This window comes from Aedes albopictus, chromosome 1, assembly GCF_035046485.1.
Source record: "Aedes albopictus strain Foshan chromosome 1, AalbF5, whole genome shotgun sequence".
Taxonomy (NCBI): domain Eukaryota; kingdom Metazoa; phylum Arthropoda; class Insecta; order Diptera; family Culicidae; genus Aedes; species Aedes albopictus.
In genome coordinates this window covers 103488720-103512200 of record NC_085136.1, presented here as the reverse complement: position 1 = coordinate 103512200, position 23481 = coordinate 103488720, and the positions used below count along the sequence as shown (strand labels likewise).

At 41.0% G+C, this 23481-nt stretch overlaps 1 protein-coding gene across 1 annotated transcript in view; it reads right to left on the bottom strand.

Moving 5' to 3' along the window:
* LOC109409456 (protein-tyrosine sulfotransferase) overlaps positions 1-23481 on the bottom strand; it is a 170575-nt gene that overhangs the window by 98276 nt on the left and 48818 nt on the right. The window contains exon 2 of the mRNA XM_029855542.2: positions 7444-8399. The gene's annotated coding sequence lies outside the window, so the exon portion shown is untranslated. The remainder of the gene's footprint in view (positions 1-7443; positions 8400-23481) is intronic.

The following is a 23481-nucleotide window of genomic DNA, read 5'->3' as shown; positions in this document are numbered from 1 at the left end:
TAAGTAGGATTAGTAAGTTCAAATAGAGAGTCTAGTATTGGATCGAGTTACGCGTTTTAATGACTGGAAAGGCCCTCACATCATGGGGTTTGAGAGGGTTCCATGAGCGATTCAGGGAATTTCAAGGTCGTTACAGCGTGTTTCAGGAGATTTAAGGGAGTACTAGGGGCGTTCCATAGACTTGCGGATACATGGTTGAGCAAAACGATTTTAGTGTGTTTTACCGTGAATTTAGAGTGTACCGTCACACAATCCATTGTCGCTAATGTCGCTATTGAACTCGTGACGTCATGCTCGTTTGGCTACACGAACTGATAGTCCGTTTGGCTACAGTTGTCTTCGCCTTCGCGAGTTTATGGTATCTATAATGTCTATAGGTTTCACGGGAGTTCCAGGGGATGTAAAATGGTCCAATGTCGTTCTAGGGATTTCAGTAACGTTCCCGAGAGTTTCGAGGGGTTTCAGGGGAGATCCAGGGGTATGTCATGGACGCTTCAGGGGGATTCAGAGAGATTCCAGTTGATCCTTGCGGTTTCCTGGGGCGTTTCAGGGGTGTTCCAGGGGTATTCCAGGGGTGTCATGTGGTTGCAAGGGTTTTCAGAACGTTTCATGTGCTATCCTAAACTCCCTGAAATGAATTGAAACACCTTGAAAGCCCTCTGAAACTCTCTCTTAAACTACAATGAAAGCCACCTAAAACTCCATAGAACGTCTTGACACGCAGAAACATCCCTGAAACCTCATTGAAAGCTCCCTCACCTAAAATACCCAAAAACGCCTTGAAATGATTTCACACTTTTCTGGGAAACCCCTGAAACGACTTGAAACGCCTTCAAAACCTTCTAAAACAACCATGGAATAAGGAGGTTCACACAGCAAATTCCAAAAACACCATCCAAATTTCCTGGAACCATCCATAGCGTCTTAAAATGCCTTGAAATTCCTATGGTTTCTTGAAAATCAGACTACATAGAAGAACTTCGTCTTTGGAAAAGTTGATCAAAACATCAAGAGACATCCGATGATGAAACAGTTGATTCTAGGTTTATCCACCAGATGTTGCTAGAGAGTCTTAAAATTTTTACTTAGAATTTCATCTTTGGCAAACATTGTCCATCGAGTTGTGTACACGGATGTCAAAGAAACTTGTCCATTGCAATTTCCATTAGCCTAATCAAAATCAAGATTGACAGATGTAAAATTAGTGGAAAAATGACCACCAAACATCTTTAGCATCTGAAGCAACTTTAGAGAATCATTCAAATACAAGAATTGCAGATTAGAAAATACTGCAAAGAACAAAAAGATGAATCAAAAAAGGCAGAAGGGCGAAATGGTTATAACAAAACCATGTAGAGGATGCCGGAGTCGATTTCCGATCGGTACTGCATAAATAATGTAAGAGATCCTGCATAATGGAAACATTCCTGCTTGGACATAGAGCATCTTCATACCTGACACACGATACAGAAATGCAAAAATGGTCAGAACAAGCTGATAGTTAATAACTATGAAAGTGCTCATAAAAAAATCTTTGTTCTAGTGGGGATGTTACACCAAGAACATGAAAAAGGGGAATGGTGCCATAGGGTGTCTCGGAGAGGGTAATGGAGGCGCGTCAATGGGTTCATGTGATTCAAATAGGTTCCACAGAGAGATCAAGAAAAATCAGAAAGTTTTAGAGGCATTCCTGGGGGTTTCATGGGCGTTACATGGTGAATCAGGTTGTTTCAGGGAATCCCAGGTTTCATAGGTATTCCAGATACCTACGCCAGATTTACTCTTTCGAGTTCTCAGGGCATCTTGCATGACTTTCCAAAATTTCTAGCGAGATTTTTGCTTGAATTATTTTCAAAATCTTGAAGAAATGCACTCTGCATTCTGAGAAAGTGATCGAGGAAAAGCACTGGTGGAGCTTCCCGAGAAGTCCAGGAGATATTCCAGAAGGAATTCTATGAAGAAATCCCAAGAGAAATTTCGAATGAAATTCATCAGAAATCCCGATAGGAACTTCAGTACCTATAGTGGGAACAAACTCTGGGCGAAATCCTAGGCAAAACTCATTTGAAAGTTTCGCGAAAAATTCAAAGAGGAATCCTGTAACTGATTTCGAGCAAAAAACGACAGTAGTCTCGGAAGGAGTCTTGTATTTAACTGAAGTAACTGAATCAAATTTCGGTTTTGCAAGCTTAAAAAGGTAAATAATTTGATAAAAAGGCATATTGTCGCCATAATTTCGATTTAATGGAAAACTTTGAAAATGCCATAAAACCGTTTCGAAACCTGAGGTTTCTATAATACACCCTTATGTTATAAATTGGAGGGTTTTCTTTGCCTACCATAGCACGAATTCGTATACTGTGTGCCAGTATTCAGTCAAAAAATTGAAAGAAATTTCCCGATTGGAACAGAAATCGAACACGCCGTTTCCGGATTGGCGATCCAACGGCTCATCCACTAGTCTAATTGATCAGTAGGATGGTTCCATGGCGCTGTTCGGGCTCGTTTGGAAGTTAACCATCAATGTTAACTTCTTTTCCTGATCAGCCTAGATAGCTGTGTAGTGTCGGTAGCGGTTGTCTCAATTGGCTAAGAATAACACTACGGACCGCCTGATCCAGTGGTAAGAGTCCACCAACAGGTGACCCCTAATTCATGGTGTTATGCGGCTTTATGCTTACCGTGCCAAGGAATGAATGGTTTGGGGGGTCTAATAAAAACCTAACCACAAACGGAGCCTGTGGTGAATTAGGGCGTCTTCCACAGTATTATGCCCTTACTGCACTAACCGGAGCAATAGTGCAGTGGACCTTGCGTCTCTCCGAGATAATCAGTTGCCCTTCTTGAGTCTCAAATTTGAGGCTAAATAAGGGCGGGATTATTCAAATGTTGTATAGCTTACATTACTACCTATGTGGGTTCGCTTAATGCGTTTTCGCCATTGGCGTTTTTCAATTGACACCGATCTGGTTTGTCGTTGATGTTTTCTTTTTGTGCTGTGATTGTGAAGAGTGTAATTCTGTCTAGTTTGGGTAATGGCTACGGCTAGGAAACCTCCGATCAATTTTCAGCGTAAAAAGCGTGCGTAGCCCAAGTGACTCTACTTCGAAAAGTTCATTTTCGTAGGGTACCGTCTGCATAGGTTACCTTGTGAACCCAGTTTGCTTTTTTTTTCATTATAAATGAAGTGTCGTGCCTCGAGCATGCTATATCTTAGAATAACGTTAACAGTCAACCTATCCTTATGGATACCTTCAAGCAAGCTCTTGTATTCAGCATCTTTTCGCTGGTATTTGGCAGTATTGCTACGATGATTACGTCATCTGAAGTAGCTCAAACATTAATTTGAGATGCTTCAGTTGGATGGATTACTTAGGTAGTACAGTTCAAGGATAACTTAACATAGAATTGCACCTAACCCAACTCTGCATGAGCAGAATTTGCCATGAGCTGACTGATTGGCATGTGTCAGATGAGGAGTCTCCATTTGACCTTCTTTGCACTTTTGAGTGTTCCTTCGCAAAATTTGCGTATTCAGGCGTCCCTGCTCAACGAACTAGGGAACCTGTACTAACTGGTTGCGACCACGTTTTGTGGATAACTCGCTTCCATTGCTACTCCAAGAGAGTTTCATTGCGGTTTTGTACCTACAACGCCCTCCATTGTGGTATACCATAACTATTGCTTTGAAAGAAGCTTGTCTTCTGCGGTCTGTGTGGACCGCAAGAGGTATTCCTTTTTTTTTTTTTTTTTTTTTTTTTTTATCTTTATTATCGAGACTTTCAGCCCGCGGCTGGTTCGTCTCCGAGGTATTCCTGAATGGAACTCTGATCTGTTCCAGCTCAAAATATCTTCGGATAAACCATTCTTTTGTATAGTTACGAATCTCTAGCTTCAGCTTGAGAATTATAGCTATATAATCGACTTAGTGGGCCCTCAAAATCTCTGCTTACTTCAAGAGTCGATTTTCTCGGTAGAGCCATGCAAGCGCGAATGTGGAATGCGGAATCAGATTAGCTTGAGAATTTTCGAATGGCAGACAATTTTCAGGTAAGAGTGATGGGGGTGCGAGTGAAAAATCCGGGATCAGAATCGCGCTACAATATTCGTTGGTCAGTCGGTTTCCAAGGTAGGGCGATGGAAACGCGAGCACGAAATCCGGGATCAGTGGTCATCGTGATCAAATAAATCATAATCGTGATGAAGACCGCGACGTGTATTTCCATATAACTAGTGGATCATATCACCTAACAGAGGTGGCTCCTAGATCCACACCTTACCCTACCTTACTAACCACCATTCCTTCCCGTGACAACTGTGGGGATGCTGTGGATTCCACGGTTTCTAGTAGCAACGGTTGTCGAACTAACATTCCTTCCCTTTCCTGATGACCGTAAGGACGTGGCCAGCGCCGTTATTGACTTTAAATAGCTGAACTCTCGAATTGTGCACATTGAGAATGGTTAGCTCGTCCCAAGCTTTCACATTCATTGGCTCTCTGTGCAACTTCGATTGTTCTGGTCAATCACGGAGTAGCAACTACGATGTGTACGGTTATCTTTGCTTTGCTTTGCTTTGCCTAAAAATCTCTGCTTACTTCAAATCTCCAGGTTCGAATGGGGGTTTGTCCTATTTTCTCCAAAGGGATTTGAGTATTTCAAACATGTTTTGAACTCTTGTAGATTGCTGTTAGGTATTTTCATGGCGTGAAATTACTCCATAGTTTTATCCCGAAAGGGTGCGTGCGTTGTAAAGAAGGAATGAGTTCCAGATTCGTTCTTTCTGAAATGCTTGAAACGCATTGTCGATTATCACATCTGCGATGTTTGTCTGGCTGACATGCCTTTTCATGTGAATTCACATGCCTCCCAATTTGGGATGTCCACAGTGACTCTTACACAAAGTTGTATACGTTTTCAAGAAAGTACTCGCTCAAACGTAGTTTTTGCTTGGGTGATTTCTTGAATATTGAGGGTGCTTTCGATGGCGTGCCTTTCAATGTCATATTGAAAGTTGCATGACGTCACAAGCTACCTCCAATGAGCTATAGGCTCTTTTTACGCTTATGCGTTTTACAATGTCCTTTTCAGGGCACTGATTAAACCCGTTGTGGTATGGGCTATGAGCTCTCGTTGCGCTTATGCGTTCATTCTCTCCAGAGGCGCCTCGTCCACATGTTCGACCTGTTCTTGGAACGGGTATAGGCTGAGAATAAAACTCGCAAAATATTCTTTAAGTAGATATACCAAAAGAATAAACTAAATTTAAAACTCCCACCGCACATATCCCATAACAACTTGCACACAATGCGCTAACATCGTTCCCGGTTTATGAAGAACGAAAGACGACTCCAAGCCATCCACCGGCAGAAACCATATAACAAGAGCATGCGAGAGCCAGCCTTGCGCAGCTCTCTCTTGCTCGACTCTTCGAAACTACATGCCACCGGTTCCCCGATTCATGCGAACGATGGATGCTGTTTCCAAACCAACCGTTTCCTCCCTTTTTTGCCTCCGAATGGCAGTGTTCATTCGAATTCATTTCACTTTACTCTGTCGCTCATACGTTCCCTACTCGTCTAGAACCAGCAGCAACGTTGTCAACGTTTCTTTCCATTTTTCACTTCCCGCCTACTTCTCACGCGTACACGCACGCTAAGCGCAATCGACTAAAGTCTTTAAAATCATGTTGAAAATTTACAGTTTTAGAATGCTAAAAAATGTATGTTGTATCGTTGTTGGAAATTAAAGGATTATTTAACAAAATCTAAAAAAAATGGAATAAGGAACATTCATTGCACAGTATTTAAATCAATTTAAATAAATACTTTGCCAGCTATGCTTACCGATCAGGTTCTCAAATGTGTGTAAATAATTGTTAGCATGCTGCTCGGAATACTCTTCAGAGAAAAAAGCGATGGATACCAGAGGCACACAGCTAAACGCAAAGAGCTTCTTCAGTGGAAAGTTTACATGTGTGTAGCAAAACCAGTAATGAATGAAAGCTTGGATTGTGGTTTCTCGGTTTGTCGTTCTACGTAGGCTGAGAACAACTTGCGCAGCTAGAACACATTTTGGCACACCCAATGTCGTGCGCGCTTGTTATGCATTTCATCCAGCGTGGATGAAGCTGGGGGTGCCGAATGTGCTCTAACTCGTTGGCAACGGTTTCCAAATGTTAAATTCGAGGTCATGATACGAGCTAAAACAATTTATGGAGGTGGAAATTTCGTTCATTTGCGGAACATGTTGGACATGATTGAAAAAAAAAACAAGTATCGTCGGTGTGTGAAGAACGTTAAAAAATGACTTCCACCGAAAATTGATTTTTCTGAAAGTATGTGAGATACCAAACTTCGGAAGTCGCTCAAAGGCGCCTCTGAATGCGAATCGCATCATTATTTGCGATGAAAATGCGGAAGATATTTTTCAGAAAATGGTTAACAAACAAGAAGATAAAAATCAGCTTATGTTAAAAATCACAATATGTACTAAAACAAAAAAAAAACAGCAAGCATAGTATAATATAACTCTAATGTGTTTTCATTTAGTAAAATAGTAATCTGTAGAACAGGTCAGTCTGCTAGTCACGAGACGCCTCTGATTCTCTCTTCTAGGGCACCCCTTCCTATTTCATCACCTTTCCTTTTCCTAATCCCATTCCATCCCTTGTCCCATTCCCTCAGGTAAATGATGAAATAGGCTTATATGTATGGCGATGGCACAAATGTCCCAAATGGAGGATAACGTGCCTCTGGAGCCGGCCTTCTGATACCTGATACCGATTGGAACAGAAATCGAACCCGCCGTTTCCGGATTGGCGATCCAACGGCTCATCCACTAGTCTAATTGATCAGTAGGATGGTTCCATAGGTGCGTTCTCCTCCTTTTGACAAATGTGTGCCATTATCTGATAACAATCCCAACAAAATCATCGGAAGCTCAAAAATTCCTGAGTGCACTCATGCACTCATGGAAGTTCATAAACTTCCAGGACGAGCACCGAGTGAAAAATCGAAAAAAAACCTGTTGTAGTATACAACATGAAAATTGTTTTCCACAATTTTTTCCACTGTTGAAAAAAAAATATATTTTTGGAAAAGAATTACATAAGCTATATCCTGTGAAATTTTGTTGGTTTTTCTCCGCTCCTGAGTTACGACCAATTTTACCTCCGGGAAAATTCCATGAGAGCACTTGTCAAGGAAATCTCCTTTCTAGGATTCTTCTCCAGTTTCCTCACAGCAGCATTCAAAGTATATCTGCAGTTCGTTCTAGAAATGTCCTAGTCTGTCCTAGTGAAGATGCATGTAACGAACGTGAGAAATTCGTTATGCCGTAATAGCCTCGATATATTCAATCATTAAATCGCCCATTCAATTGCGCCTCTGAACGCTAATTATGGAAGGCCTCAAATTCGTTGCATATAGAAGTGCTTTCTTACCAAAGTTCATTGACTACTTTTTGCTGTGTACATTCATTAACGTTCTCGTTTTGATATTTGCTCATCCGACGACGACGATGCCGCAGACAACGATGATTAGGGGGAACTGCGACGATTGGTTTGCAATTGTTGCTCGCTGTGGAATGATGATCAGACTGCCGTGGATTTCCCCAAGGAACCTCCATTTGGTCGCGAAGACCCCCAAACTTGTGCGAACTCTTCTTCTCTTCTTACTTGTGGTTCACTGTATCCCACACTTCTTGATTCCAGATTAGATTCACTTCAAAATTTTGGGAAATTGAACTAAACCAGAACACTTTTCTTCTATTTCTTCTTCTTCCACTGAACCTTCTTCACTGCTTAGCAGCAGCCACAGTACCACTTGTAATGAATGCGATTAACGGGTGTTCTAATAGCGCGACGACCGGCTTCGCACTCCATCCCCAACGGACCTGACCCAATCCGAAATAAACGAAAAACCACGTGCGTAGCGTACCGCGCTCTCAGCCGCACTGACACGACGACGACTCAAAACTCAAAATTACACTCTTCCAGCAGCGCAGCGCGCGGTGGCAGCGGCGAGCGCGCGAGTGTTAAATCTATTAGCACATGCTTCCAAGCAGAAATCTCCCAGCGACGAAGTGACGCGCGGGGCTGCCGGGCCGCTTTGTTGATATAACTGGAACTGCCAATTCGCTGCTGGCTGGTGCTGCTCGCTTCCGAAGCTCAAATGATGCTTCTGCTTTGAAGAACACTGCACTGACGACTGTTGGTTGTTTGGTGCGATATTGCCCGCCCCGGCCTCGGCTTTCGGAAGCGAGAGCTTCTTCCCGTTGCTCTCTGGGTGGGTAGAACTGATTTGATTCCGTGTGTGCTATCACACAGAACCCTTCTTCGTTTCGCGCCCCGTCCTCCAGCAGGCAGCTCCACAATCAGGCTTCAGTCGGCAGAGGCGTCTGTAAATGTAAAGAAAACAGAAAACAACAATCAACTACACATCACGTTCACGTATCATCATCAGTACGGCGAGGACACTATGGGTCAGAACGTTAAATTTCGCAACATATTACACTGGAACCTCCATTGGAACGCATTGAAACCCCTCAGAAAAATCCCCTGAGATACCCGTTGACTTCCCTCAAACTCTACTGAAGCCCCTGAAATCTCTTGAAACCCCTCACAAAACCTTCTTAAGACTTCCGTAGACTTCAATTAAACTCAACTGGAGCCCCTTGAGACTCCAGAAATCTACTGAAACGCTTTGTAACCCCTCATAAAACCTTCTTGAGACTCCCGTACTGCCCCTTTTCGTATGATAGTCCCATCTCTGCTGGGTTTCCTATTCACATGGGACTGTTGTGCGAACGGGGCCAGCGAAACCTACCTTAAACTCTGCTACAGCCTTCTTTTTCTTTATGGCTCGACGTCCTCACTGGGACTTGGCCTGCCTCGCTTCAACTTAGTGTTCTTTGAGCACTTCCACAGTTATTAATTGAAGGGCTTTCTTTACCTGACATTGCATGAATTTGTATATTGTGAGGCAAGTACAATGATGTACTATGCCCAGGGAGTCGAGAAAATTTTCCCGACCGGAACGGGAATCGAACCCACCGTCTCCGGATTGGCGATCCATAGCCTTAACCACTAGGCTAAGTGGAGACCCCCTGCTAAAGCCTTCTGGAGACCAATTGAACCTCTTGAAACCTATTTAAGCGCCTTTAAACACTTTTAAATCCCTATGAAAACCCCTGAAAATCACGTTGGCCTGTAAAAAACTATGAGAACCCCCTAAAGGTTTGTGAAACCCCCCCGAAACATCTTGGAACTCTACTGAAACTCTCCTAAAACCCTCTGAAATTCAGTGAAGCACATTGAAACCGTTCAGAGCCCACCCGATACATCCATAGACTTCCCTTGAACTCTACCGCAGCCACCTAAAATTTCCGTAATCTCTCAGAACGTCTTAAAACACAGCAAAACTTTGCATAAAACATATTGAGACCCATGTAGACTTTCACCGAACTCTACTGAAGTCCTACGAAATCCACTAGAACGCCCCAGCAAACCTCCTGAAACTCCCATAGGCTTCCCTCAAACTCTGCAAAAGCCTCCTGTAGAACCATGAAACTGCTTAAAACTTCCCAAACCCATAAATCTCCATGATGTCTTTGAAGACTTCCTTAAAACTGTCAAAAACCGCCTAGAAACCCCTGTAGACTTTCAATAAAATCTGATAAAGTTCCCTGTGAAACCTTTCGAAACGCCTCAAAACCCTCTTGGAGACCTCTGTAGACTCTTGTTAAACTCCAATGAAACCCTCTTCAAATTCTCACAACGCCTTCCAACCTCTAGAAAACCTGTGTGACACACCCTTTAAACTCTGTTTCCGGGTCATTTGGCCGAACGCTATTTGACCGAAAGGGTCATTTGGCCGAACGGCTTTTGGCCGAACAAGTTATGATGAACTTAAGTCATCATGCCACTGACTGTTTCGTATATCAGTATAACTCGAAAGAATAGCCTACATGGTTTAAAGAAGGAAAAATCTGACAAAAATATTCTCAGTTTCAACGCCAACCAATTCCTTTATCGTAAGACTAGAAAGAATAACCTATGATTAAAAAAATGAAAATATTTCGAATGATCATATTGGCAGCTACAATGTTATCCAGAGATTGTCCACGCCTTCAAATCGTTTTGATAATATTTCGGCCAAACAGCTTCCAGCCAAACGATCATTTCGGCCAACCGGCATTCGGCAAAATTACCGGACACTCTGAAAGCTCTCGAAACGCCTTGAAACCTCCCGGAAAACCCTCTCAAACTCTACATAAACTCATTGAAACTCCCTGAAACCGTAGATTACTCTTAAACTCTACTGCAGCCCCCCGAGCCCCCAGAAACTTTACGAAATGCTTCAAAGCGCCTCCAAGCCCATCATAAAAACCTTCTGATACCCTCATGGTGGAGGTTTCTAAAGACTGTGAAGAAGTTACAAACAACATGCCTCCTCCAAGTATTTCTTCTGTAACTGCTACAGGGGTTCCTCCAAGAGTTCTTCTAAGTACTTTTTTTTAGGAATTTCTCAGGAATTCCAGTGATTTCTTGGGTACTTCCTCCAGGGATTTCTTCAGAAACTCGTCCTGGAATTCCCTTAGGAATTGCTCCTATTTTTTCTTTGTTCTATGAGTTCCTCAAGGAATTCCTCCAGAAATTCTTCCAGGATTCCTATGGGTATCTTACAGGGATTCATCCAGGACTTCCTCTAAGAACTCCTCCAGAAATTCCTCAAGTTATTCCTCTAGTCTAGAGATATCTCAATCTCTTCTAGAGATTCCTCCAGGCATTCCTCCCGGGATTCTTCCTGAAAGTGCCCCAGTTATTCTTCAAGGAAATTCCCCAGGAATCCCTCTAGAGATTTCTCAAATAATTTCTCTAGAGATTCCTCCAGGATTTCCTACATGCACGTCTCCAGGACTGTCTCCAGGGGGTCCTCCAGCCATTGCTTCAAGAATTCCTTTAGGCAATCCCCTAGAGTTTGCTCTAGGAAATCCTCCAAGGAATTCATTTGGGAATACCTCCACTCTCCAGGCATTCCTCCAAGAGTTCCTCCAGGGATTTCCATAAGGATTCCTCCAGGCATTTCTCCAGGATTTCATTCAGGGACTCCTCCAGAAATACCTTCAAGAATTCCACCAGGAAGCACCCCAGAAATTCCTTCGAAAATTCCTCCAGAAATTCCTTCGAAAATTCATCCAGGGATTCCTTCATAAATTCCTCCGGAATTGATCCAGAAACACCTCCAGGAATTCCTTCAGAAATTACTACGGAAATTTCTCCAGGATATTTTCCAGGAAAGGCTCCAGAGATTCCTTTAGAAATTCCCCCAGGAATTCTTCCCTGAATTAATCCAGGAATTATTCCAGGTATTAATCCAGGCTTTTCTCCAGGAGTTCTTCCTGGCATTCCTTCAGGATCTCATCCAGGCATTTCTCCAGGGACTCCTTTATGAATTCCACCAAGAATTCCTTTAGAAATTACCCCCTTTAGGAATTTTATTAAGATTTGATCCAGGAAATTTTTCGAAAATTCCTACAATAATTCCTCCAGAAATTTCTCCAGGGAATCCTCCAGGGATTCCTTCAAAAAGAACTTCAGGAATCCCACCAGGAATTTTCCAGGGATTCCTCCAGAAATTTATCAAAGAATTTCCCCTGCAGGGATTTCTCCAGAGATTTCTCCTGGGATTCCTCCAGTCCTGCAGAAATTCCACCAGGAATTCCTTCAGTAATTTACCAGGAACTCCATCAGGGATTCCTCTACGGATCCTTCAAAAGATGAATTCCTCCAATGATTTCTCCAGTAATTCTTAAGAAATTCTTTTTTGAATTCCTCCGGAAATTCATCTGAGAATTCCTCTAGAAATTTCTTCAGAAATTTCTTCAGAAATTTCACCAGAGTTTCCTCCCAGAATTCGTTTAGAGATTCCTTCAGAAATTCATTCAGGGATTCCCCAGGAATTGTTCCAGAGATACTTCCACTGAATTTTCCCAAGAATTTCTCTAGGGATTTCTCCAGAAGTTTCTCCAGGCATTCCTCCTGAGGTCTCTCCACAAATTTAGTCAGAGAATACTCCACGAATTTTTCCATGGATTTCTCGAGAAGTGAAGTCCTTCAAGACACTATTGAAACGAATGATCGGGCCAAGAATCCTGCCAGACTGCAGACGAGTTCCAGACACTGCTCACACAGATTGAACAAGTTGGCAGCGATTCAGGAGTGAAATCAAGAATCTCTTTCTATGGTATCCGAAACGATCCGTTTCCCGCGCGCACAAACAACTTCTTTGGCCATTTTTCAGGTAATTCTTCTAGACCTTTCTCCGACATATTGTTCGGGGATTTCTCTTGCTATTTAGAACTTATTTCGGCAATTTATTACGGAATTCCTCTAGCAATTTCTATAAAAGCTCAATTCACAGTTGCTCCAGTGTTGGAAACTTTTTAGGAAATTTTCTAGCAATTTTCCAAGAAATTGCTAAGAATTTCTTATGCAAATTTGTAGGCATTTATTCTGAAGTTCCAAAATTCTTGGTGCTTCTCTTGGATATTTTTTTTCCTCTGAAAACCCCCTTGACGTTCATCCCATGTGTTACTTCAGATTATCGTTAGGAAATTTTTAAGGAGTTACTTGAAGAATGCCTCTGGTAATTTATTTAGATATTTCTTCTGCATTTTGTTTAAAGATTCCTGCTAAGAATTTTGTAATTTCTTTGGTAAATCTTTTAGCATTTTATCAGGAAAACCTACAATAATTCATCTGATTTTTATTGAAAATATAGTGGAAAACGCCTTGCAACTTCTACGAAATGTCTTCCAAGAATTTTAGGCATCTCTTTTTAATTTTCCGACAATTCCTTTATTTTTTTTTAGGTAAATCCTGCAAAATTTTCTACAGAAAGTTGTACTCAAATTTCTCAAGAAACTTGAAATTTCTTTAGGAATTCTTCCATCCATTACTTCTGGAATTTCCAGACTACTACTTCAGGAATATCTTCGAAAATTCCTTGAGATTTTTTTTTGCTAGTTTTATCATGTTTAACAACCTTTCTAGCAATTTCTTCAGAAATTGTTCCTGCAATCCATTGTGAATTTCCCCTGGTAATTTGTTCAACCTATTCTTGCACTGGAAATTTGTACAGGTATTCCTTCAAAAAAATTCTCATACAGTTTATTGACAGAGCCCTGCGAAATTATGTTAAATGACTGAGAAATTCATGAATGAAATTTAAGGAAGATCTTCAGTGTATTTCTATTAAAAACTTAACAAAAAACAAAGAAAATTCCTAGCACAACTTCTAAAGAAACTTCCAGAGGATACCCTGATGAAATTGTCGGAGTTCCTGAAGAACTAGCTAGAGGAGTTTGTTATGTATTTTTCAGAATAATTCTTAAAGAAATTTTAGAAATTTTCTTTGAATAAATTGCCGGCAATGCAGTTGATTTTTGAAGGTAAATTAGTAGGCTACCCCAATTACGCACAAAAATAAGCTCAATTAGATCTAAGATTGCCGAGAAATCGCTGTGGACGTAAAGTGGGTGGCACCATATATAAGAAAATCCAACCACAATACGCAACAAGAGTTCATGAAAAATTAAAAAAAAAAACAAAATTCCTGAAGATACTAAGAATTTTTAAGAATATTGGCAGACAAATTCCTAAAAAAATGAGAAAGGTCATTTTGGAATTTTCGGAGGAAATCCTACAAAAATAGCTTGAAGAATAATGGGCAGGCATTTACGAAGAATATCCTAAAAAACCTGCCGGTGGAATTTCTAAAGAAACTGTCAGAGCAATTTACAAATGGAAATCGTAGGAGAAATAATTCTAAAAAGAATCAGCGGAGAAAATTTTGGAAAAAAATCAGAGAGTTCTTATATTATAATTGCCAAGGGAATACCTAGGGAATTTCAAAAAAAAATTGTCGCAACTTCTTGAAGTAGTTACCTGAGCGATTCCCAAAGAAACTGCCAGAGAAGTTTCTGAAAAAATAGCAGGGAATTACTAAAAAAAAGCCAAGAAGTTCTGAAGAAATTGTCGTTACGATCCCTAAAGAAATTGCTTAAGTAATTTCTGAGAATAGCCGAAAAAAATCTTAATACATTGATGTAATGATTTTTAAATATTCAAGTTATATTTTTAAATAGTCATTTAGCAAATTATTTTAAGAGTTTCTCCATGAATTTGAAAAAAAATCATTATGGAATGCTGAACAATGTTCAACCCTTTGGAGGCGGACCCCAAAATACATAGAAACGGCTGTGAAAATTCACACACTAAATAAAATAAAACGCTATCTTCGGAAAAAAAACGTTTCAAATTAAGTCCTCTATTAAGGAAAAATGGAAATATTTGTATTTGAGACTTCACTGACAATCTAGAAGAACATCCTGAACACCAAGGAGAAACGAAATAATTGTTCTAAAAGCTGAATTTGGATGTGGACTACGTACATATGTATTCATTTAACCTTCGTCAAGAATATCAACAGGTGTTTTATATTCTGCGATGTTCTAGGTGTTTCAAACTGTCCTGTAGTGAAGTCCTTCAAATCTACAAGCCCATAATTCTATTTTAATAATTATAGACCCTAGTAACTACGGTGCTGAAGCCGTATTGTATACAGATACACAGTGTGTTTAAAGCAATAATTACTTTGCATGAACATTTAAGGTTGATTTAAAGTGTAAATGGGCAATTATGCGACTGAACTAAGATTATACCAGTATAATCTTAATTTGATTCTATAGGTAATTGCACATTTCCACTTTAAATCAACCTTAAGTTTGCATGTAAAGTAATGATTGCTCTAAATACACTGTATATCTGCATGCAATAAAGCTTCAGCACCTAGGAACTTGGGGGGGGGGGTGTAATATTCCAGGTCAGCCAAACTACCTTGGACTTCAGAACTTCAGATCAACATTCGTAATAGTAGCCATACCTGCTATACTGAGTAACGTTGCATAATCATCCGCGGTTACTGGACCAATCTGAAGTATAGTCGAATTTATTATAAACCTTTGGGACATTCAGGGTCGTCCAAACTGTCGTATAATGAAATCCTTCAAATTCATATCATCAAATCTACAAGAATAACTTTGAATGTTTTCGCCACATATAATAGCATTGCATAATCTGCTGGGATCCGTGAAGCTCTTGAAATGTCAAATGTCATTTAGAGACACTATAGAGATATTCCAGGTCAGTCAAACTACCTTGGAGTTCAGAACTTCAGGTCTACACTCGTAACAGTAGTCATATCTGATATACTGAATAACGTTGCACAATCAATCGTGGTTACTGGACCAACCAGAAGTCTACTATATATTATTACAAACCTTTGAGACATTTAAGGTCATCCGAACTGTACTGAAGTTTATTTCTTGACAGTAACAGTAGTTATTCTCACAATGAACTGTAACATTACACATCCAATTGTGATCTGTAATCCCTCTGGCATTTCATGAGTCATTCAAAGATACTTTATATTCCAGATTCCAGATATTCCAGATCAATCAAACTACTCTGGAGAGCATAGCTTCAGGTCTACACTTGTGATAATAGCTTTTGCTCCTACGTTAAGTGGTGTTCCGTAATCAACTGTATTTACCAAAGTAGTTTGAGCAATAATAAGCGTTGTTATTTATTTTCAGGATATTACGGGTCTTCCTTACTGTTATGGAACTTAGATGATAAAAACAACCACTGTTGATTTTGTTTTAGAGAGTAACGTTACACAACCAAATAGGATCCGTCAGCCTTTTTACTCTCACGGGTCACTCTATGATAGCACTAGTTTACAGCATTTCTGAACTCGGTAAGCTGATGATCATTTTTGGTGTAGAATCATGCCCTGAGTTCGAAAACGCGAAGGAAAAAAATTAGAGTAGAGCGGAAATTTTTTCGACTTTCCATACAAGGCTGATGATTTGAAATCGATTTTTGTTCTATTTTTAAGCAAAGTCGCTCACTACAAACATCTCATTCTCCGTAATCAATGCTCCGATTGAGCTAAAATTTTTACTGTAACTCGCCTACATATGATATGTCAAATAAACGTCGAGAAAGAATTTTTAAGTTGGTTTTTTCTTATTGAAAAAAATACATTACTTCAAAAAATTTTGGGAATTTTGCTAAAATTTAAGAAGATCGTCCCTAAAATTCGCCAATATCTTGAATTTCATCAATCTGATGTGAAACCTGTATTCAGATGATCGAATGGTATTGTATTCAGCTTTCAATTTATGGAAAAAGATTTAAAATTGGTTGAACAAAACGCAAGATATTTGAATTTTAGTAAATTACATATTTTGAAAAGTTGCAAAACTCGATATTGAGCTAAAACTCAAAAACTGTTCTACTTAAAATTTTTTGAAGGTCAGTTTCGGAATCAACACAAAATTGTGCTTCAAAAATTTTGGTCGTTGACAGAAGTTCACGACTTTCATTTTATTTTGTAAACTTGTGTAGTTTTGTGATAATTTAGGTCATTCAATCTTTTTTTTCTTGAGTACACAGCTTTATATCTACACTTGCAACTCTAGCCTGTTACATAATGAATCATATTTACTAATATTCTTCAAAGACTAGTAGCCATTGTTCTGTACTTTTGAAATAATCAAGGTTGTACGAACTTTTATAAAGCTGTTTTTTTTTAATCTACATTCGTTGTAGTTATAGTTTGTGCTATGAAAAGTTTCGTTACCTAGTCTAACGCACCCATATCCACGAGCTTCTGTGAAACTCAGAGCCATGCCAAAATACCTTTGAGATATTTCAGCATTAATAAACTTCCCTACAACTAAGAACTTCCAGTAAAAATTTGTATCGAAAATCTTTCCCGCTATATAGAGTAACCCTACATAACACAAGTTTACAAAATAAAATGAAAGTCGTGAACTTCTGTCAACGACCAAAATTTTTGAAGCACAATTTTGTGCTGATTCCGAAACTGACCTTCAAAAAATTTTAAGTAGAACAGTTTTTGAGTTTTAGCTCAATATCGAGTTTTGTAACTTTTCAAAATATGTAATTAACTAAAATTCAAATATATTGCGTTTTGTTCAACCAATTTTAAATCTTTTTCCATAAATTGAAAGCTGAATACAATACCATTCGATCATCTGAATACAGGTTTCACATCAGATTGATGAAATTCAAGATATTGGCGAGTTTTAGGGACAATCTTCTTAAATTTTAGCAAAATTCCCAAAATTTTTTGAAGTAATGTATTTTTTTCAATAAGAAAAAAACAACTTAAAAATTCTTTCTCGACGTTTATTTGACATATCATATGTAGGCGAGTTACAGTAAAAATTTTAGCTCAATCGGAGCATTGATTACGGAGAATGAGATGTTTGTAGTGAGCGACTTTGCTTAAAAATAGAACAAAAATCGATTTCAAATCATCAGCCTTGTATGGAAAGTCGAAAAAATTTCCGCTCTACTCTAATTTTTTTTCTTCGCGTTTTCGAACTCAGGGCATGATTCTACACCAAAAATGATCATCAGCTTACCGAGTTCAGAAATGCTGTAAACTAGTGTAATCAATCATGTTCACTGGATAGTTGAAGGTCACAAGGCATTCTTAGAAATATTAGGGTATTCTGGGTCATCCTATGTGTTATGGAGCACAGTTCTTAAAAATCTATGGCTATGACAGTAGTTCTTCAAGTGCGGGCACGAGATCTGGACTGAACTTGAAAAGGACATGCAAGCACTCAAAGCGTTCGAGCGTGGGGTGCTTAGAACCATCTTTGGCGGTGTGCAAGAGTACGGTGTGTGAACTACGAGCTCGCTATACTTCACGACAAACCTAGCATCCGGAAGATGGCAAAAGCTAGAAGGGTGCGATGGGCAGAGCTTGCTGTGAGAATGCCGGACAACAACCCCGCAAACCTGGTGCTTGCGATGATAATAAAGAATTATGAATAATGTAATGGAAGAAGTTACTGTTACACCCATTGCGATCTAAACTCAAGAACAGTTTGGATGACCTAGGATATCCCAGCTGATCTGATACTTGTCTATTGAACTTTCAGAAGACTTACTGAACATTATAGATTACAAATGTTAGCTTTGTATAATGAAATAAGTTACCGATACACCCGTAGGATTTAGGAGCTAAATTCAAGAACAGTTTGGATGACCTAGGATATCCAGAAAAAAATGTCTGCATCATATTCTGCCCTTATAATGCTGTTGAGCACCAAAACTACAGAAACACAATGAAATAACTGTACAATAACGCTTGTACGCTCCGGCTTCAAAGGGTTGAAGGGTCATTTAAAAGCCAATACCATTCTATTACAAAATTATCCCCGAGAGGTTACGCCAAAAAACTATAACGTTGGGAGCTTCTAATTCCTGGACCATAGTCCACGGCGCGCGATGCTGCTGCAAGTAAGTATGCTCACGTCGACACTGACTGTTGAGCTCTTCGTCATTCACTAGCTAGGGCTGTCTGTTAGTGTTGTTAGACATCCCGGCACAAGTCATACACAACAGCAACACAACGCAGACCGAAGCAACTAACCGACCAACCGACCGACCAGCAGACCAGATAGCTGCACAGTGTACACGTACATACAATACCGAAACCCGTCAGTCACAACAAAATGAAATGAAAGAATGACGACGACGATGAGAATCCGGACGTTCTGCGCTTAAATTGTTGCGCTTTCTGATCATCCCTCTGGACGGACACGTAACTGGGTTGACGTGGTAAGGGAGATAATCCTTGGGGAAGATCTTTATGAGAAACTAGCTGTACCCGGCAAACTTTGTCTTGCCTACTGCGTTTTTTGACGTTTCGAGTCCCTAGCCAAGCGCCCAAGTCCCCGTTCAAAATGCATGAAAACCCGATTTTCAAAGACTCTCAATTTTCCCATGTTTTAGGCTTCGCAAGTTATGCGCGGTCCCACGTATGCCACTGCATTTTTATATATATAGATTTGATCATTAATTCTTTAGTTAGAACATGTTCAATGTACATAAAATACTCAAAAACTGGCAAACTTATCTTTCCACGTAACATTTCCAAGTTAATTTGAAAAAAAAAACCCTAGAACCACAATAAAACCAAAATTAAATTACTTTGGTTTTATGATGATTCTTAGAACCTCCCCAAATCCAATTGGACTTCAAATTGTTGTTTGGATGAAGCAAAGTGATCATGTTTACTAAAAATGAACAGCAAACTGTGCTGCCCTAGTACTATTCCATAAGATTCTAATAAGCTAAATAGGAAACAGGCTTCAGAACAAGTTGGATTGGTGAGCTCGTTCCATACTACTTTTTTGTGCTGAGACGAAGAAATGTACCAACATCAAAATTGAATCAGGAAACTCATCGAAGTGAATCCTTTTCATGAAACTAGTGGAGGTACAGAGCAAAGCAGGGTCGGATCGAGTACCCTAAGATAAGTATTTCATTAGATCTCAAATTGAAGATTAGCTCAACAAGGCATTCCTTTCCGGTTACTTCCCTTTTCCAATCGATTTTCCAATGCCTCATTTATATGCTAATCAGTCGAAGCCGGTAGCCCTAATCTGATCAAATTTAATTTGTGCGACGACAGCTGCTCGGGGCGTGACACCAGCAATGCGTGTAGAAGGTACATCTTCCACGAAGGATCAAGGAAAAAAATCGTCCCGGTGATGGCAGATTATGCAAATTTCGTTAAACTTTCCACATTACCCATGCATTGAGTCAGACAGCCTTCCGCCTCAAAAAAAAAAAAAAGAGACAACCAACGAGATGCCAATTTTCCTCCACCGTGGTCGTCGTCGTTGTCGTCGCCCGGAAAAACTGAATGACAAACCCAGGATACGATAAACGACCAGTTGCTTCTTCGTCACCAAAGAGAATATACAATTTCCTCGCAACGCAATCGAAAAAGGCCGCTGCTGCGCCTTGCCACATCGTCACAGTCCCACGTTTTCCCTCGTTGTTGTTGAGGAATCTTTTGTACCTACGACGGAGGAACAGTAGTCGAGCGAAAACATGGGGAAAAGAAGGCAAACATCAATCCGAATGGGATCCCCCGTTCGTTTCCTGTACCTCTAAAAGCAGCGCATTTTCGTCGCCTCCTAACACACCGGTGGAGCTCCTCACCGTAGCCACCATACGCATCACACCGTCACCGTCGCGTTGCGTCGGTTGAGTTGACATATACCTAGAAGTAGTAGCAGTAGTAGCAGAGGAAAAAAAGGAAGGAGCTGCTGATGATGATTCTGGAAGCTCCTTTAAATCCTATCACACGGGTGCCGCGGTTCCCAAGCAAGCACGGCACCTCCCTTCGAGTCAATAAAGAGAAAGCGAAGATGGTGTATTATACGGGACAGTAGTTTTCAAAAGAGACGATCTGTATCAACAGAATAGGGAAAAATCGGCTGAATTCCAACAAAATTAAAGGTAGAGACGTAATGTGTTTTCCAGAAACATACTACCTTTTAACTTACTACATGTTCGCAGAATCGACGTGAACACCATTGAAAAACTCAGCAAACATATTGATTAATATTTAATTCATGAACAGATTTGTGATCAATTTAATTCAATAGAGCACGCAACATAACTAATCCTTAGGTAGATGTCAGCGTGAAAAAAACCTTTAACCTCTAAATATTTCATTGTTAAAATTGAAAAAGTTGGTTGAAAACAGCAGTGCCGCTTACGTAGACTTTGCGGATATGGGCAACAAAGCTTAGACCTCACAATTTCTTTAAACCCTCTCACCGATAAGCTAAATGCCTAGGATGTGCCGAAAAGCTTCGTCAGAGACAGCAAAGTGATTCGAGCCATGGTTGGAAAATGTCACGAAAAGTCATGGAAAACATGTCTTGACATTTTTGAGATTCCATCTCCCAAAATTCTGAAGGGCATTCTCCCAGTATCCCGAAGAGGATTCTCCAAAATCTTGAAGCGGATTCTCTCAGAATCCTGAAGCGGATTCTCCCAGAATAGCGGATACTCCCAGAATCCTGGAGAGGATTCTCCCAGAATCCTGGAGATGATTTTCCCTGAATCCTGGAGAGGATTCTCCCAGAATCCTGAAGAGGATTCTCCCAGAATCCTGAAGAGGATTCTCCCAGAATCCTGGAGAAGATTTTCCCAGAATCCTGGAGAGGATTCTCCCAGAATCCTGAAGAGGATTCTCCCAGAATCCTGGAGAGGATTCTCCCAGAATCCTGGAGAGGATTCTCCCAGAATCCTGGAGAGGATTCTCCCAGAATCCTGGAGAGGATTCTCCCAGAATCCTGGAGAGGATTCTCCCAGAATCCTGGAGAGGATTCTCCCAGAATCCTGGAGAGGATTCTCCCAGAATCCTGGAGAGGATTCTCCCAGAATCAGGGATAGGGTGCGACTCAAAACTCTTTGCGTGCCGCACACTCTGCTACGAGACAGCACAACAAACTAGAAGGAGACGAGTACGCGCAATCGGTTGTGTGTTGCTCGCTTACTTTGCCGCGCGCTGGAGCTCTCCTGTCTCTCACGCTCTGTCGTATGCACTCTCTCGGTGCTTGTCTCCGTGCTTTGCACTTGGCTTAATACTACGCACGATTGGAAAAATTTCGAATCAAACGACCCATCACTTGTCAACCCTTGACAAGCTTAACAACTTTGCTGAAAACACAAACTCTTCAATTAATTTATTAATTGATTTTTTCTGTTTGGAGACAAGCGCAGTCCCAAGCACCGTGCATTACTCCCTACGCCGTAGAGCTAGTGCTGCGTTTGTCTCTCGCACAATTACGAAAGCTCTCACTCATACGTCTCTTGTCTCTCGGCAAAACGGGAGTCGAGCACTTGCAATTGTGTGAAGCACACGCTTTTTTCGCACCGCACGGTGCATGCCGCCAATCCCTGCCCAGAATCCTGGAGAGGATTCTCCCAGAATCCTGGAGAGGATTCTCCCAGAATCCTGGAGAGGATTCTCCCAGAATCCTGGAGAGGATTCTCCCAGAATCCTGGAGAGGATTCTCCCAGAATCCTGGAGAGGATTCTCCCAGAATCCTGGAGAGGATTCTCCCAGAATCCTGGAGAGGATTCTCCCAGAATCCTGGAGAGGATTCTCCCAGAATCCTGGAGAGGATTCTCCCAGAATCCTGGAGAGGATTCTCCCAGAATCCTGGAGAGGATTCTCCCAGAATCCTGGAGTGGATTCTCCCAGAATCCTGGAGAGGATTCTCCCAGAATCCTGGAGAGGATTCTCCCAGAATCCTGGAGAGGATTCTCCCAGAATCCTGGAGAGGATTCTCCCAGAATCCTGGAGAGGATTCTCCCAGAATCCTGGAGAGGATTCTCCCAGAATCCTGGAGAGGATTCTCCCAGAATCCTGGAGAGGATTCTCCCAGAATCCTGGAGAGGATTCTCCCAGAATCCTGGAGAGGATTCTCCCAGAATCCTGGAGAGGATTCTCCCAGAATCCTGGAGAGGATTCTCCCAGAATCCTGGAGAGGATTCTCCCAGAATCCTGGAGAGGATTCTCCCAGAATCCTGGAGAGGATTCTCCCAGAATCCTGGAGAGGATTCTCCCAGAATCCTGGAGAGGATTCTCCCAGAATCCTGGAGAGGATTCTCCCAGAATCCTGGAGAGGATTCTCCCAGAATCCTGGAGAGGATTCTCCCAGAATCCTGAAGAGGATTCTCCCAGAATCCTGAAGAGGATTCTCCCAGAATCCTGAAGAGGATTCTCCCAGAATCCTGAAGAGGATTCTCCCAGAATCCTGAACAGGATTCTCCCAGAATCCTGAAGAGGATTCTCCCAGAATCCTGAAGAGGATTCTCCCAGAATCCTGAAGAGGATTCTCCCAGAATCCTGAAGAGGATTCTCCCAGAATCCTGAAGAGGGTTCTCCCAGAATCCTGAAGAGGATTCTCCCAGAATCCTGAAGAGGATTCTCCCAGAATCCTGAAGAGGATTCTCCCAGAATCCTGAAGAGGATTCTCCCAGAATCCTGAAGAGGATTCTCCCAGAATCCTGAAGAGGATTCTCCCAGAATCCTGAAGAGGATTCTCCCAGAATCCTGAAGAGGATTCTCCCAGAATCCTGAAGAGGATTCTCCCAGAATCCCGAAGAGGATTTTCCCAGAATCCTGAAGAGATTTTTTTTTTTAATTTCTTTGTATTTGTGAATTTTAACTTAATGCTAATTCTTCACACAGCAGGCCTGAAGAGGATCCTCCCAGAATCCTGAAGAGGATTCTCCCAGAATCCTGAAGAGGATTCTCCCAGAATCCTGAAGAGGATTCTCCCAGAATCCTGAAGAGGATTCTCCCAGAATCCTGAAGAGGATTCTCCCAGAATCCTGAAGAGGATTCTTCCAGAATCCTGAAGAGGATTCTCCCAGAATCCTGAAGAGGATTCTCCCAGAATCCTGAAGAGGATTCTCCCAGAATCCCGAAGAGGATTTTCCCAGAATCCTGAAGAGATTTTTTTTTTTAATTTCTTTGTATTTGTGAATTTTAACTTA